We start from the raw sequence: 13,277 nt of genomic DNA, 5'->3' as shown, positions 1-13,277 counted from the left end.
TAAGGCTTGGCAAGTAGTTTTAAATGCCAAGTCGTAGTGGCAGTACACTGCAGCACAGGCACTGCAGTAGCAGGCTTGAGACAGGTTTGAAATGCTATTTCTTTGGGCGGCACAATCAGTCCCTGGGTATATGGTATACCACTTTACAAGGGGCTTTCAAGTAAATTAAATCTGTCAGTCAGGTATACTCCAATTATACACATGATTAGGGAAGAAGCACGTGCACTTCAGCACTGATTAGTAGCGATAAAGTGATCAGAGTCCTAAGGCCAACAAAAAGATACAGCAAAATGCGGAGGTGAAAAGCAATAAGGTGGGGTTGGGACCACCTTAAGAATGCAAGGTCTAACAAAAACGAACTAAGGATAACATGAGTAAAACATCAGGTTTCTCTACAGCATTTGGTGAGACAAGTGGGCCTTCTTTTATCTTCCATAAATGCAATCTTTCCCGGACCCCTTTATTATATAGCTCTTCCAGGAAAAAATATAAAGCACTTACAAAGGAGCCTCAAATACTCAAAGATGGTAGACTTCTGTAATATGGGCCATATACTAAAAGCAGCACGAAAACAGAGTGCAATAGGGTCCAAAAAACTTGAGTGACCCATGAGAGTATGCATGCAAGCCTATGGTATTCCAAACTAGAGATATACGCATGCAATTTTTGTTTTTACGAGAGAATGTGCCTGCTGAAAAAAACATTATTTTTTAAAAGTGCATTGCAGAATATCAGGAATTTGCTGTGGGACACCTTGAAAACTTGCATACAGATTATGTGCACACACCTTACAGTCAGTTGTTGTGGCCGAGTGGTTAAGGCGATGGACTAGAAATCCATTGGGGTCTCCCCGCGCAGGTTCGAATCCTGCCGACAACGAGAATCTTTTTAACATCGGCTACAATTTCAGAAGTTAACCTTTAGTATTTCTTCCATGTCAGTTTTATAAATAGGTGGCTTATTTTGGTGTCACTATTGCCATATCACATATTTATTATCGCTCCCCCTTTCATATCTTTGCTATAACTCTCGTCCTTCACTAGCGCTGGTGCAAACGCTTCAAATTATTATACCCTGGCTCTCTCGGTCATACCTGTGCATGCACTTGAAACTTACTTTACCAATAAAAGAAGCAAATAGAGAAATAAAATAAAAGTACTAGCAGGATTAGGCAAACACACTTCATAAAACTGCATTTTCTTTTCTATTCTCCCCCGTGTTACAAGCTTAACTGCTCCCTGTGTAATTTCTCCTAACCTGCTGTTCCTGGAAGAGAATTTCATCTACAAGCTCTTTCTGTGTTTTTTCCTAGTCTTTTCTTTCCCTTTTCTTAGATTTGTAACTGTTCCTTTACGTGCTCTACTGAGGCACCATTAATCTCATTTGAGCTCCTTGTACCTGCTGCTGTTTTCTCCACACCTCATACTGTCTTTTCCCTCTTTCTCTCTTTCTCTGCGGTTGGTGGCTACTTTCCAAAGCGTCTGATGCCCCAATGTTCCTTCGTCTTGTTGTCAGACGTGAATTTGAAAAGCAACAAAATTAACAAGCCTTTACCACTCACACATGGCAGAAGTTTATACTTTAATTCAATGAGCTAAGAAAAGTGTGTTGTGGGGCCCCTACGAGCCATGGTGCTTGCTTCATCATAATTAGGCATGCAGTCATTAGCCACAGCTCTGGTTATGGGTCACTGAGGTCAGTTTCAATAATTCCTCAAAAACCTAACCATGCAGTCCCCCCTAACTGTGTAGTTATCTTGCTTTACTGCTGTTTGTGTGATTAGCTGGGAGGAGCTCACGGCAGCATCCTCCCAATAAAAGTGTAGATGGACCGTTCCTTAACTCTTTCTTGCTTCACATACAGATGGCTTGAGGAGGTACAGGGGAGATGCAGGTCTAATAAACAGAATAGAATATCTGCGCCAGGTGTGTTTCTCTGCATTGGTGTCCCACCACAGGCCCACCAGTGTATGTGTGATCTTTGACTCCTGCCAGTTCACAAGCAGGCGGCCAGGAAACGGTTTCAGCCTATCAACCACTGAGGAGATAAAGCCTTTGTATAAGGAATGAGGAAGCAATGAACACATTCAGCTTATCACAGGAGTAGCCCTGAGTGTTCCGAATTATAATTTCTTCATGTCACTGTACGTTATTGAGCCCAAGTAGCTCGCCGTGATCGTATAGTGGTTAGTACTCTGCGTTGTGGCCGCAGCAACCTCGGTTCGAATCCGAGTCACGGCATTGTGGTTGGCAATGTCACAGCAGTTGGGTTTTTCCTTTACAGAATTCCCAAATGTACCAGTTGTTTTTGTAAAATGTCTATTAAAAACAGATCCTTTTCAATATTTAAATGATCTAACGACAAATTATTTAAACACACATGGTTATAAGATGTAGGTATACTGTACTTACTGACATAAATTATCGTTCTTGAACATATTTGCGGTAAGGGTAGCGGAGCTCTCCCCCAGGCCAATCAGAATGCAGATGAATGCAGTTGCAGTTGAGTGACCTGTGTTGTGGCTGTCTACAGGGAATGCACATTTGTAGCTGTCTCGCAGCCCAATCCAGACGTCAATTGAAGACAGGTTTTCATGCAAATAGAGCAGTAAGTGCAGAGAAATGCTCACTCTCTAAAAATGGCATTTATACAATAGTAAGATTAAATCCAACCTCACCAGTAGATAGGATTTATCAATAAATAAATAAAGCTTCTCCTCTCTGATATGGAATTACCCCCCAAAAAGTATAAGGGAATACCCAATGCTAACCTATGAGAGGGGCAGACCTCACAGTAGTGAAAAATGTAATAGACTGTTTGATACTACTAGGACATACAAACTACCACAGTACATGTCTTACCTTTTACTTACATAGCATGATGCCCCTAGGACTACTTAGGGCCTACCTTAGGGGTTACTGATATGTAATAAAATTGGAGTTTAAGGCTTGGCAAGTAGTTTTAAATGCCAAGTCGAAGTGGCAGTACACTGCAGCACAGGCACTGCAGTAGCAGGCTTGAGACAGGTTTGAAATGCTATTTCTTTGGGCGGCACAATCAGTCCCTGGGTATATGGTATACCACTTTACAAGGGGCTTTCAAGTAAATTAAATCTGTCAGTCAGGTATACTCCAATTATACACATGATTAGGGAAGAAGCACGTGCACTTCAGCACTGATTAGTAGCGATAAAGTGATCAGAGTCCTAAGGCCAACAAAAAGATACAGCAAAATGCGGAGGTGAAAAGCAATAAGGTGGGGTTGGGACCACCTTAAGAATGCAAGGTCTAACAAAAAAGAACTAAGGATAACATGAGTAAAACATCAGGTTTCTCTACAGCATTTGGTGAGACAAGTGGGCCTTCTTTTATCTTCCATAAATGCAATCTTGCCCGGACCCCTTTATTATATAGCTCTTCAAGGAAAAAATATAAAGCACTTACAAAGGAGCCTCAAATACTCAAAGATGGTAGACTTCTGTAATATGGGCCATATACTAAAAGCAGCACGAAAACAGAGTGCAATAGGGTCCAAAAAACTTGAGTGACCCATGAGAGTATGCATGCAAGCCTATGGTATTCCAAACTAGAGATATACGCATGCAATTTTTGTTTTTAGGAGAGAATGTGCCTGCTGAAAAAACATTATTTTTAAAAAGTGCATTGCAGAATATCAGGAATTTGTTGTGGGACACCTTGAAAACTTGCATACAGATTATGTGCAAACGCCTTACAGTCAGTTGTTGTGGCCGAGTGGTTAAGGCGATGGACTAGAAATCCAATGGGGTCCCCCTGCGCAGGTTCGAATCCTGCCGACAACGGGAATCTTTTTAACATCGGCTACAATTTCAGAAGTTAACCTTTAGTATTTCTTCCATGTCGGTTTTATAAATAGGTGGCTTATTTTGGTGTCACTATTGCCATATCACATATTTATTATCGCTCCCCCTTTCATATCTTTGCTATAACTCTCGTCCTTCATTAGCGATGGTGCAAACGCTTCAAATTATTATACCCTGGCTCTCTCGGTCATACCTGTGCATGCACTTGAAACTTACTTTACCAATAAAAGAAGCAAATAGAGAAATAAAATAAAAGTGCTAGCTGGATTAGGCAAACACACTTCATAAAACTGCATTTTCTTTTCTATTCTCCCCCGTGTTACAAGCTTAACTGCTCCCTGTGTAATTTCTCTTAACCTGCTGTTCCTGGAAGAGAATTTCATCTACAAGCTCTTTCTGTGTTTTTTCCTAGTCTTTTCTTTCCCTTTCCTTAGATTTGTAACTGTTCCTTTACGTGCTCTATTTAGGCGCCATTAATCTCATTTGAGCTCCTTGTACCTGCTGCTGTTTTCTCCACACCTCATACTGCCTTTTCCCTCTTTCTCTCTTTCTCTGTGGTTGGTGGCTACTTTCCAAAGCGTCTGATGCCCCAATGTTACTTCGTCTTGTTGTCAGACGTGAATTTGAAAACCAACAAAATTAACAAGCCTTTACCACTCACACATGGCAGAAGTTTATACTTTAATTCAATGAGCTAAGAAAAGTGTGTTGTGGGGCCCCTACGAGCCATGGTGCTTGCTTCATCATAATTAGGCATGCAGTCATTAGCCACAGTTCTGATTATGGGTCACTGAGGTCAGTTTCAATAATTCCTCAAAAACCTAACCATGCAGTCCCCCCTAACTGTGTAGTTATCTTGCTTTACTGCTGTTTGTGTGATTAGCTGGGAGGAGCTCACGGCAGCATCCTCCCAATAAAGGTGTAGATGGACCGTTCCTTAACTCTTTCTTGCTTCACATACAGATGGCTTGAGGAGGTTCAGGGGAGATGCAGGTCTAATAAACAGAATAGAATATCTGCGCCAGGTGTGTTTCTCTGCATTGGTGTCCCATCACAGGCCCACCAGTGTATGTGTGATCTTTGACTCCTGCCAGTTCACAAGCAGGCAGCCAGGAAACGGTTTCAGCCTATCAACCACTGAGGAGATAAAGCCTTTGTATAAGGAATGAGGAAGCAATGAACACATTCAGCCTATCACAGGAGTAGCCCTTAGTGTTCCGAATTATAATTTCTTCATGTCACTGTACGTTATTGAGCCCAAGTAGCTCGCCGTGATCGTATAGTGGTTAGTACTCTGTGTTGTGGCTGCAGCAACCTCGGTTCGAATCCGAGTCACGGCATTGTGGTTGGCAATGTCACGGCAGTTGGGTTTTTCCTTTACAAAATTCCCAAATGTACCAGTTGTTTTTGTAAAATGTCTATTAAAAACAGATCCTTTTCAATATTTAAACGATCTAACGACAAATTATTTGAACACACATGATTATAAGATGTAGGTATACTGTACTTACTGACATAAATTATCGTTCTTGAACATATTTGCGGTAAGGGGAGCGGAGCTCTCCCCCAGGCCAATCAGAATGCAGATGAATGCAGTTGCAGTTGAGTGACCTGTGTTGTGGCTGTCTACAGGGAATGCACATATGTAGCTGTCTCGCAGCCCAATCCAGACGTCAATTGAAGACAGGTTTTCATGCAAATAGAGCAGTAAGTGCAGAGAAATGCTCACTCTCTAAAAATGGCATTTATACAATAGTAAGATTAAATCCAACCTCACCATTAGATAGGAATTATCAATAAATAAATAAAGCTTCTCCTCTCTGATATGGAATTACCCCCCAAAAAGTATAAGGGAATACCCAATGCTAACCTATGAGAGGGGCAGACCTCACAGTAGTGAAAAATGTAATAGACTGTTTGATACTACTAGGACATACAAACTACCACAGTACATGTCTTACCTTTTACTTACATAGCATGATGCCCCTAGGACTACCTAGGGCCTACCTTAGGGGTTACTGATATGTAATAAAATTGGAGTTTAAGGCTTGGCAAGTAGTTTTAAATGCCAAGTCGAAGTGGCAGTAAACTGCAGCACAGGCACTGCAGTAGCACGCTTGAGACAGGTTTGAAATGCTATTTCTTTGGGCGGCACAATCAGTCCCTGGGTATATGGTATACCACTTTACAAGGGGCTTTCAAGTAAATTAAATCTGTCAGTCAGGTATACTCCAATTATACACATGATTAGGGAAGAAGCACGTGCACTTCAGCACTGATTAGTAGCGATAAAGTGATCAGAGTCCTAAGGCCATCAAAAAGATACAGCAAAATGCGGAGGTGAAAAGCAATAAGGTGGGGTTAGGACCACCTTAAGAATGCAAGGTCTAACAAAAACGAACTAAGGATAACATGAGTAAAACATCAGGTTTCTCTACAGCATTTGGTGAGACAAGTGTGCCTTCTTTTATCTTCCATAAATGCAATCTTTCCCAGACCCCTTTATTATTTAGCTCTTCAAGGAAAAAATATAAAGCACTTACAAAGGAGCCTCAAATACTCAAAGATGGTAGACTTCTGTAATATGGGCCATATACTGAAAGCAGCACGAAAACAGAGTGCAATAGGGTCCAAAAAACTTGAGTGACCGATGAGAGTATGCATGCAAGCCTATGGTATTCCAAACTAGAGATATACGCATGCAATTTTTGTTTTTAGGAGAGAATGTGCCTGCTGAAAAAAACATTATTTTTAAAAAGTGCATTGCAGAATATCAGGAATTTGCTGTGGGACACCTTGAAAACTTGCATACAGATTATGTGCACACGCCTTACAGTCAGTTGTTGTGGCCGAGTCGTTAAGGCGATGGACTAGAAATCCATTGGGGTCTCCCCGCGCAGGTTCGAATCCTGCCGACAACGATAATCTTTTTAACATCGGCTACAAATTCAGAAGTTACCCTTTAGTATTTCTTCCATGTCAGTTTTATAAATAGGTGGCTTATTTGGTGTCACTATTGCCATATCACATATTTATTATCGCTCCCCCTTTCATATCTTTGCTATAACTCTCGTCCTTCATTAGCGCTGGTGCAAACGCTTCAAATTAATATACCCTGGCTCTCTCGGTCATACCTGTGCATGCACTTGAAACTTGCTTTACCAATAAAAGAAGCAAATAGAGAAATAAAATAAAAGTGCTAGCTGGATTAGGCAAACACACTTCATAAAACTGCATTTTCTTTTCTATTCTCACCCGTGTTACAAGCTGAACTGCTCCCTGTGTAATTTCTCTTAACCTGCTGTTCCTGGAAGAGAATTTCATCTACAAGCTCTTTCTGTGTTTTTTCCTAGTCTTTTCTTTCCCTTTTCTTAGATTTGTAACTGTTCCTTTACGTGCTCTATTTAGGCGCCATTAATCTCATTTGAGCTCCTTGTACCTGCTGCTGTTTTCTCCACACCTCATACTGCCTTTTCCCTCTTTCTCTCTTTCTCTGCGGTTGGTGGCTACTTTCCAAAGCGTCTGATGCCCCAATGTTCCTTCGTCTTGTTGTCAGACGTGAATTTGAAAAGCAACAAAATTAACAAGCCTTTACCACTCACACATGGCAGAAGTTTATACTTTAATTCAATGAGCTAAGAAAAGTGTGTTGTGGGGCCCCTACGAGCCATGGTGCTTGCTTCATCATAATTAGGCATGCAGTCATTAGCCACAGCTCTGATTATGGGTCACTGAGGTCAGTTTCAATAATTCCTCAAAAACCTAACCATGCAGTCCCCCCTAACTGTGTAGTTATCTTGCTTTACTGCTGTTTGTGTGATTAGCTGGGAGGAGCTCACGGCAGCATCCTCCCAATAAAAGTGTAGATGGACCGTTCCTTAACTCTTTCTTGCTTCACATACAGATGGCTTGAGGAGGTACAGGAGAGATGCAGGTCTAATAAACAGAATAGAATATCTGCGCCAGGTGTGTTTGTCTGCATTGGTGTCCCATCACAGGCCCACCAGTGTATGTGTGATCTTTGACTCCTGCCAGTTCAGAAGCAGGCGGCCAGGAAACGGTTTCAGCCTATCAACCACTGAGTAGATAAAGCCTTTGCATAAGGAATGAGGAAGCAATGAACACATTCAGCCTATCACAGGAGTAGCCCTGAGTGTTCCGAATTATAATTTCTTCATGTCACTGTACGTTATTGAGCCCAAGTAGCTCGCCGTGATCGTATTGTGGTTAGTACTCTGCGTTGTGGCCGCAGCAACCTCGGTTCGAATCCGAGTCACGGCATTGTGGTTGGCAATGTCACGGCAGTTGGGTTTTTCCTTTACAGAATTCCCAAATGTACCAGTTGTTTTTGTAAAATGTCTATTAAAAACAGATCCTTTTCAATATTTAAACAATCTAACGACAAATTATTTAAACACACATGATTATAAGATGTAGGTATACTGTACTTACTGACATAAATTATCGTTCTTGAACATATTTGCGGTAAGGGGAGCGGAGCTCTCCCCCAGGCCAATCAGAATGCAGATGAATGCAGTTGCAGTTGAGTGACCTGTGTTGTGGCTGTCTACAGGGAATGCACATATGTAGCTGTCTCGCAGCGCAATCCAGACGTGAATTGAAGACAGGTTTTCATGCAAATAGAGCAGTAAGTACAGAGAAATGCTCACTCTCTAAAAATGGCATTTATACAATAGTAAGATTAAATCCAACCTCACCAGTAGATAGGATTTATCAATAAATAAATAAAGCTTCTCCTCTCGATATGGAATTACCCCCCAAAAAGTATAAGGGAATACCTAATGCTAACCTATGAGAGGGGCAGACCTCACAGTAGTGAAAAATGTAATAGACTATTTGATACTACTAGGACATACAAACTACCACAGTACATGTCTTACCTTTTACTTACATAGCATGATGCCCCTAGGACTACTTAGGGCCTACCTTAGGGGTTACTGATATGTAATAAAATTGGAGTTTAAGGCTTGGCAAGTAGTTTTAAATGCCAAGTCGAAGTGGCAGTACACTGCAGCACAGGCACTGCAGTAGCAGGCTTGAGACAGGTTTGAAATGCTATTTCTTTGGGCGGCACAATCAGTCCCTGGGTATATGGTATACCACTTTTACAAGGGGCTTTCAAGTAAATTAAATCTGTCAGTCAGGTATACTCCAATTATACACATGATTAGGGAAGAAGCACGTGCACTTCAGCACTGATTAGTAGCGATAAAGTGATCAGAGTCCTAAGGCCAACAAAAAGATACAGCAAAATGCAGAGGTGAAAAGCAATAAGGTGGGGTTGGGACCACCTTAAGAATGCAAGGTCTAACAAAAACGAACTAAGGATAACATGAGTAAAACATCAGGTTTCTCTACAGCATTTGGTGAGACAAGTGGGCCTTCTTTTATCTTCCATAAATGCAATCTTTCCCGGACCCCTTTATTATATAGCTCTTCAAGGAAAAAATATAAAGCACTTACAAAGGAGCCTCAAATACTCAAAGATGGTAGACCTCTGTAATATGGGCCATATACTAAAAGCATCACGAAAACAGAGTGCAATAGGGTCTAAAAAACTTGAGTGACCCATGAGAGTATGCATGCAAGCCTATGGTATTCCAAACTAGAGATATATGCATGCAATTTTTGTTTTTAGGAGAGAATGTGCCTGCTGAAAAAAATATTTTTAAAAAGTGCATTGCAGAATATCAGGAATTTGCTGTGGGACACCTTGAAAACTTGCATACAGATTATGTGCACACGCCTTACAGTCACCTTTTGTGGCCGAGTGGTTAAGGCGATGGACTAGAAATCCAATGGGGTCCCCCTGCGCAGGTTCGAATCCTGCCGACAACGGGAATCTTTTTAACATCGGCTACAATTTCAGAAGTTAACCTTTAGTATTTCTTCCATGTCGGTTTTATAAATAGGTGGCTTATTTTGGTGTCACTATTGCCATATCACATATTTATTATCGCTCCCCCTTTCATATCTTTGCTATAACTCTCGTCCTTCATTAGCGATGGTGCAAACGCTTCAAATTATTATACCCTGGCTCTCTCGGTCATACCTGTGCATGCACTTGAAACTTACTTTACCAATAAAAGAAGCAAATAGAGAAATAAAATAAAGGTGCTAGCTGGATTAGGCAAACACACTTCATAAAACTGCATTTTCTTTTCTATTCTCCCCCGTGTTACAAGCTTAACTGCTCCCTGTGTAATTTCTCTTAACCTGCTGTTCCTGGAAGAGAATTTCATCTACAAGCTCTTTCTGTGTTTTTTCCTAGTCTTTTCTTTCCCTTTCCTTAGATTTGTAACTGTTCCTTTACGTGCTCTATTTAGGCGCCATTAATCTCATTTGAGCTCCTTGTACCTGCTGCTGTTTTCTCCACACCTCATACTGCCTTTTCCCTCTTTCTCTCTTTCTCTGCGGTTGGTGGCTACTTTCCAAAGCGTCTGATGCCCCAATGTTACTTCGTCTTGTTGTCAGACGTGAATTTGAAAAGCAACAAAATTAACAAGCCTTTACCACTCACACATGGCAGAAGTTTATACTTTAATTCAATGAGCTAAGAAAAGTGTGTTGTGGGGCCCCTACGAGCCATGGTGCTTGCTTCATCATAATTAGGCATGCAGTCATTAGCCACAGCTCTGATTATGGGTCACTGAGGTCAGTTTCAATAATTCCTCAAAAACCTAACCATGCAGTCCCCCCTAACTGTGTAGTTATCTTGCTTTACTGCTGTTTGTGTGATTAGCTGGGAGGAGCTCACGGCAGCATCCTCCCAATAAAGGTGTAGATGGACCGTTCCTTAACTCTTTCTTGCTTCACATACAGATGGCTTGAGGAGGTTCAGGGGAGATGCAGGTCTAATAAACAGAATAGAATATCTGCGCCAGGTGTGTTTCTCTGCATTGGTGTCCCATCACAGGCCCACCAGTGTATGTGTGATCTTTGACTCCTGCCAGTTCACAAGCACGCGGCCAGGAAACGGTTTCAGCCTATCAACCACTGAGGAGATAAAGCCTTTGTATAAGGAATGAGGAAGCAATGAACACATTCAGCCTATCACAGGAGTAGACCTGAGTGTTCCGAATTATAATTTCTTCATGTCACTGTACGTTATTGAGCCCAAGTAGCTCGCTGTGATCGTATAGTGGTTAGTACTCTGTGTTGTGGCCGCAGCAACCTCGGTTCGAATCCGAGTCATGGCATTGTGGTTGGCAATGTCACGGCAGTTGGGTTTTTCCTTTACAGAATTCCCAAAAGTACCAGTTGTTTTTGTAAAATGTCTATTAAAAACAGATCCTTTTCAATATTTAAACGATCTAACGACAAATTATTTAAACACACATAATTATAAGATGTAGGTATACTGTACTTACTGACATAAATTATCGTTCTTGAACATATTTGCGGTAAGGGGAGCGGAGCTCTCCCCCAGGCCAATCAGAATGCAGATGAATGCAGTTGCAGTTGAGTGACCTGTGCTGTGGCTGTCTACAGGGAATGCACATATGTAGCTGTCTCGCAGCCCAATCCAGACGTCAATTGAAGACAGGTTTTCATGCAAATAGAGCAGTAAGTGCAGAGAAATGCTCACTCTCTAAAAATGGCATTTATACAATAGTAAGATGAAATCCAACCTCACAAGTAGATAGGATTTATCAATAAATAAATAAAGCTTCTCCTCTCTGATATGGAATTACCCCCCAAAAAGTATAAGGGAATACCCAATGCTAACCTATGAGAGGGGCAGACCTCACAGTAGTGAAAAATGTAATAGACTGTTTGATACTCCTAGGACATACAAACTACCACAGTACATGTCTTACCTTTTACTTACATAGCATGATGCCCCTAGGACTACCTAGGGCCTACCTTAGGGGTTACTGATATGTAATAAAATTGGAGTTTAAGGCTTGGCAAGTAGTTTTAAATGCCAAGTCGAAGTGGCAGTACACTGCAGCACAGGCACTGCAGTAGCAGGCTTGAGACAGGTTTGAAATGCTATTTCTTTGGCCGGCACAATCAGTCCCTGGGTATATGGTATACCACTTTACAAGGGGCTTTCAAGTAAATTAAATCTGTCAGTCAGGTATACTCCAATTATACACATGATTAGGGAAGAAGCACGTGCACTTCAGCACTGATTAGTAGCGATAAAGTGATCAGAGTCCTAAGGCCAACAAAAAGATACAGCAAAATGCGGAGGTGAAAAGCAATAAGGTGGGGTTGGGACCACCTTAAGAATGCAAGGTCTAACAAAAACGAACTAAGGATAACATGAGTAAAACATCAGGTTTCTCTACAGCATTTGGTGAGACAAGTGGGCCTTCTTTTATCTTCCATAAATGCAATCTTTCCCGGACCCCTTTATTATATAGCTCTTCAAGGAAAAAATATAAAGCACTTACAAAGGAGCCTCAAATACTCAAAGATGGTAGACTTCTGTAATATGGGCCATATACTAAAAGCAGCACGAAAACAGAGTGCAATAGGGTCCAAAAAACTTGAGTGACCCATGAGAGTATGCATGCAAGCCTATGGTATTCCAAACTAGAGATATACGCATGCAATTTTTGTTTGTAAGAGAGAATGTGCCTGCTGAAAAAAACATTATTTTTAAAAAGTGCATTGCAGAACATCAGGAATTTGCTGTGGGACACCTTGAAAACTTGCATACAGATTATGTGCACACGCCTCACAGTCAGTTGTTGTGGCCGAGTGGTTAAGGCGATGGACTAGAAATCCATTGTGGTCTCCCCGCGCAGGTTCGAATCCTACCGACAACGAGAATCTTTTTAAAATCGGCTACAATTTCAGAAGTTAACCTTTAGTATTTCTTCCATGTCAGTTTTATAAATAGGTGGCTTATTTTGGTGTCACTATTGCCATATCACATATTTATTATCGCTCCCCCTTTCATATCTTTGCTATAACTCTCGTCTTTCATTAGCGCTGGTGCAAACGCTTCAAATTATTATACCCTGGCTCTCTCGGTCATACCTGTGCATGCACTTGAAACTTACGTTACCAATAATAGAAGCAAATAGAGAAATAAAATAAAAGTGCTAGCTGGATTAGGCAAACACACTTCATAAAACTGCATTTTCTTTTCTATTCTCCCCCGTGTTACAAGCTTAACTGCTCCCTGTGTAATTTCTCTTAACCTGCTGTTCCTGGAAGAGAATTTCATCTACAAGCTCTTTCTGTGTTTTCTCCTAGTCTTTTCTTTCCCTTTTCTTAGATTTGTAACTGTTCCTTTACGTGCTCTATTTAGGCGCCATTAATCTCATTTGAGCTCCTTGTACCTGCTGCTGTTTTCTCCACACCTCATACTGTCTTTTCCCTCTTTCTCTCTTTCTCTGCGGTGGGTGGCTACTTTCCAAAGCGTCTGATGCCCCAATGTTCCTTCGTCTTGTTGTCA

General features: G+C 41.3%; 3 non-coding genes across 3 annotated transcripts; all 3 read left to right on the top strand.

The window, feature by feature from the left end:
- Positions 1-797: 797 nt before the first annotated feature.
- Positions 798-879, top strand: TRNAS-AGA (transfer RNA serine (anticodon AGA)). Its single transcript has one exon. It is a non-coding gene; the product is annotated as a tRNA-Ser (tRNA).
- A 1,289-nt stretch (positions 880-2,168) lies between these two features.
- TRNAH-GUG (transfer RNA histidin (anticodon GUG)) lies at positions 2,169-2,240 on the top strand. Its single transcript has one exon. It is a non-coding gene; the product is annotated as a tRNA-His (tRNA).
- A 4,440-nt stretch (positions 2,241-6,680) lies between these two features.
- Positions 6,681-6,762, top strand: TRNAS-AGA (transfer RNA serine (anticodon AGA)). The gene has a single exon. It is a non-coding gene; the product is annotated as a tRNA-Ser (tRNA).
- Positions 6,763-13,277: the final 6,515 nt, after the last annotated feature.

The sequence above is a fragment of the Lissotriton vulgaris genome, chromosome 1_1 (assembly GCF_964263255.1).
Source record: "Lissotriton vulgaris chromosome 1_1, aLisVul1.2, whole genome shotgun sequence".
NCBI lineage: Eukaryota > Metazoa > Chordata > Amphibia > Caudata > Salamandridae > Lissotriton > Lissotriton vulgaris.
This window is presented reverse-complemented; position numbering and strand designations above follow the sequence as displayed.